The 4,462-nt window shown below is 50.1% G+C and overlaps 1 protein-coding gene across 3 annotated transcripts in view; it reads right to left on the bottom strand.

Moving 5' to 3' along the window:
• LOC124074341 (semaphorin-6D-like) overlaps window positions 1–2,926 on the bottom strand; it is an 82,834-nt gene extending 79,908 nt beyond the window's left edge. For 2 of the 3 annotated variants that reach the window (XM_046417173.1, XM_046417174.1), the window contains exon 1: window positions 2,648–2,925. The gene's annotated coding sequence lies outside the window, so the exon portion shown is untranslated. Of the gene's footprint in view, window positions 1–2,647 lie in introns of all 3 variants that reach the window. The other variant, XM_046417176.1, reaches the window with a different exon arrangement.
• Window positions 2,927–4,462: the final 1,536 nt, after the last annotated feature.

The raw sequence follows: 4,462 nt of genomic DNA, 5'->3' as shown, positions 1-4,462 counted from the left end.
TCTCACACGCACACACACACACACACACACACACACACACACTGAGGATTAGAACAAAAGGCGAGTCCCGCGGCTCAGATTTGCACAGAGAACATAATGGCTGATGACATGCAGCAGTTTGGAGGCTTTCACAGCGACGCAGCTAATCTTCCTAACATTATTCTCTCCACTTCCTCCTCCTCCTCGTCCGCCCGCCCGCAGCCCACCGGGGACTCGCAGGTTATTGTGTCCGAGCGCACCCCAAGGTTAACACACACACAATGGAGCGGCAGCGGCGAGCGACGGGCTGCCCTGCTGACGGATCTGTGAGGCGGACGCTCGGTTCAGGGCAGAGCTCAGAAAGCACAAAGACGTTTCAGACGGTAACTCCTTCACAATGGAGGACGGAGTGCAGACTGCAGGGGCGGATGCTCGGGAAACTGCTGTTAATCCTCCTCTCTGTTCCCCAATTAACAAAGAAACTCCAGCTCAGGCAGATCCCAGAAAGAAACATGTGGACGCCAGCATGGACACCCGCGTGGACACCCGAGTGGACACCAGTGTGGACGCCAGCATGGACGCCAGCATGGACACCAGCGTGGACACCAGTGTAGACACCTGTGTGGACACCCACGTGGACACTCAGGACGTGTGTGTGTCCCATCACTGCGTTTCCTGTGAAGACCTGCTTCACATGTGATTCTGATCCAAATGAAAGAAGCAAACAGTGACATCAATGCCACGGCCAAAAGTAAGTGGACGGTTGAACATTCCCTCCACGTGTGATGGTGTATCATGTGATTGTGACATCTTTAATGTGCCTCCACTCATCTGCTACAGGAAGTGATTCAAACAGCAGCCATCTTGTTTGTAATCCGTGTGACTGACGGCGCCTCGCCACGTTGGAGCAAACAAATGTTTAATCGAGCTGTGAAGACGACACAGTTCACGTGTCAGAGTCCTTCCTGTCAACGTGAGGTCCAGCACGGCGACCAGGACGGGCCCCCAGTCTGTGTCCCGGCTGTCGGTCGGGCTGTCCAGCTCCAGCCTTCTCATCCACCACCTTCCTCAGTGACAGTCACCGTTTGGGTTAAAACAAATTTGTTATCAATAAAAGCTCATCTCGGTTCAAAGATGAAGAGTCGCTGGTTAAACTCACAGCACAAACAGGAAACGCAGGTGATCTGCTGCAGCAGGGGGCGTCCACATACTTTTGGCCATGCACTGTGTGTTTAAATGTTGTGCAAAGTAATCAAATCAGTGTAGTGGAGTAAAAAGACTCTCACACCACATTAACAATTCAATATGCAGCTCATAATTGGAGGTTAATTGGCGGAACGGCGTCCGTCCTGTGCTTCACACACTCACTTTACTCCAGTAAACACACACACACACACACACGGCTCTGCGTTGGCGTGCAGCGCCGTGAACAACGTGAACACTTGTGATCGTCGGAGACAGGGACTGAACGCTCATTTTTGGGCAAACTGTTCCTTTAAAGTAACTAATCGATTAACTGTGTGGTTTATTCGGGGTTCAAAAACATGACGTGCGCCTCCATTCAGTTTCCCTCCATGATGTAATAAGACAGAAAACAACACTAAAAATCAGTCAATAAAATCAAACTGAGAGTCAAACTTAACCAAACGACAAACACGGTTTACTCAAATGACATCAAAAATCAAGCGCCCCCTGGTGGCAGACACCCCACACTGCGCTTTTCATGGTTGACTGGTTCATCAATTGTTTCACCAACAACAACAAACCAAAAGTCCTGCAGAAACTGAGCTCAGAAATCATCAGAATCACAATGAAGTCCCGAGTCGATCCGGATCGAACCGGACCTGGGAGCTTTGCTGGATCATTACTGGTTGTTTCTGACCTTCCAGTCCAGTTTATTCATCCGTTTATTTCTGAGCTTCACATGAAAAACCTGTCAGGTTAAGAACTGGGACCGGACGTTGTTCTGGATCGGACTCCAGGATCAGGAGCAATAGTGATCAGGTAATGTTGGAATGAGGAGTCGATTAATCGATCAGTCACATCGACAGCTTGAATCTGCTGCCGCCATCGTCTTCAGCGTGAAGACTTTCTGATGTTCACTCAAAGGGCACAAGAAGACGTCATGCTGGAGTTAGAGGACCAGTAAAGGACTGGACTGGACTGTTTGGACGGGATCTAAAGGCAGACAACATGGGGACAGCCCTGATATGGATCCATAATCATCGCCCCTCCAGACATCCGGTCCCTCCGGAGCTTTTAGACGTGAAGGAGGAGCGGCGGGAGGTTTCCAGTCTGAGTCCGTCCGTCAGCACAACTTCAAGCCTCCGGACGCACAGAGGATGATGGGAGGAAGGTGACTGGAGTTAATGAAGCTCACACACACACACACACACACACACACACACACACTTCGGGTGCTGCTGCTGCGCGTGCTGACGGCTTGGTGACTGACAGCCGTCAGTCGAGGCTGCCACACACACGCGCGCGCGCGCGCGCACACACACACACACACACACACACTCACCGGTACGTCCTGCTGCCTTATGCAGAAAACACGCACACACTTCGGAGTGAAACCGCCTCGTGCACGCGCTCACGCACACCGGGAGGAGCCGAGGCGAGGTTTTTCCTCCATGAAACCCCAGAAGAAGAAGAACAAACTCACCTTTCTGCGTCCACGTCTCCTCCGCCTCAGCCCGAACACACGCGCTCACATTAATCCACAACAGCTCGGGTTATTTCCAACAGAAACCGGCAGGGAAATCCTCGTCCAGCAGCAGCACCAGCACCGAGCCGACCCAGGTATAAATCCACCGCACAGACACACAGACAGGGAGACAGAGAGAGACAGACAGGAGGACACGACGCGTCCTGTCCGGCTACAAACGACACAATGAGGCGTCGCTCGGCAGCCCAGCGGCTCCTGCTTTAGGACCCGCCCTCTCAATTATCATAACAGACCCGCACAGCCAATCAGGGAGCGGGAGCGCAGCGCCGGACTCCGCCCCTCTTCAATTTAAAGTGACTGAAAATGAGTCCGGGGTGATGAGAGACTGACGATGAAAACATCCAGACGGGATTAACCGACATAACCGACACCGAGCTGACCTGAACAGATGTGATACAATACCACCTTATTGTTTATTATTGACTTGTTTTTGTTATCATGTTGTTGTTGTTGTAACAACAGTGTTCATCATGAGTGGGATCACAATCAGTCCTGTTAAAGAGTCATAAAACCGACATTTAGGATTAAATATGAGAAAATACTTTTTTATTTTCCTCAGTGATCTGAGAGAGTTTCTGACTGATGGCTCTGGCTATGAACTGACCAGCCAGGGCCGCACACGAGGGTGGGGTGGGGGGGGGGGGCTTCCTGGTTGCACATCATTCAGGTGGACCATGAAGACCAGTACTAATCATGTTCTTCCTAAATGTAAGCAATGCAAAATATTTATTTTGAATCAAAATACTCTCCATTACCGAAAACATTTTATTTGTTGCTGCTTCAGTAAAATGTTGGCTGTTTATGACAACGAAGGGCTTACCTGACTGTGGACAGACACGTGAGGAATCCGCTCATCTAAACTAACCATGAGCTAACGTTGGAGTGAATTTTGCAGCTGCGTCGGGACCTGAACATAAATCCCACAGGAAGGAGAAGAAAAAGACTGAGCTGCTGAGCGCCAGCCAGGTGATGACAGGGGGAGATGACACCACCTGTGAGGAAGAGCATGGTGTCCATAACAGCGAAGATGACTGTGTGTTTGGGCCCCTTCACGGGCCCCTGATGCTTCTGTGTGCAGCCCTGATCGAATACTATGTCAGTACTTCAGATTTGTCTTGGGATGGGGAGATCTGAATCTCACCTGATAAAGAATTCTGTGTACAAGTACTACAGGTTGAGGCTTGTATGAGGTCTTTGTTGTTATACCTGTTGTCTCCAATGACTGAACGCAGTGATCCGCTTCACAGCTGAATCAACAAAACGTAAACGACTGATCTTCCTGTCCGTACTGCATACATGTACTCAGCTTGCGTACAGCGCCGAACCCACAATAACAAGCCGGTCCTCTCCGAGCTCTCTTTACGACTCTAAAATGATTTCCACGAGGACACTTCAATTAAATTTCCGGCTGACAAACTGAGTTTGTTTCTCAGCAGGATAATTAGAGCAGAAGTGGAAAAAGAAAAGTGAAGAAGGAGACGCCTCACGCTCGCGTTGGGATTAGAAATCCAAATCCCTTCTGCACTCAGCAGCATCTCCAGCCCTCCGTCTGTCCGTCCGTCCTCCTTCAGATCTCCCCCTCCTCATCCTCCTCTCGCTGTTTATGAAAAACAACAAATTACAGGATATGAGGACTGGGGACGTCTGGGGAAATAAGCTTTTGATTATGCTTGAGTTAGCGTTCCTGTGTGCCTGATTAAACTGTGATGTCTTCTTTCTGCACAGCTCTTGTCCACGTCCACAGTGAGATAC

The sequence above is a fragment of the Scatophagus argus genome, chromosome 17 (assembly GCF_020382885.2).
Source record: "Scatophagus argus isolate fScaArg1 chromosome 17, fScaArg1.pri, whole genome shotgun sequence".
Lineage (NCBI taxonomy): Eukaryota > Metazoa > Chordata > Actinopteri > Scatophagidae > Scatophagus > Scatophagus argus.
Note: the sequence above shows the minus strand (reverse complement) of the source record. Positions and strands in the feature narration are given on the sequence as shown.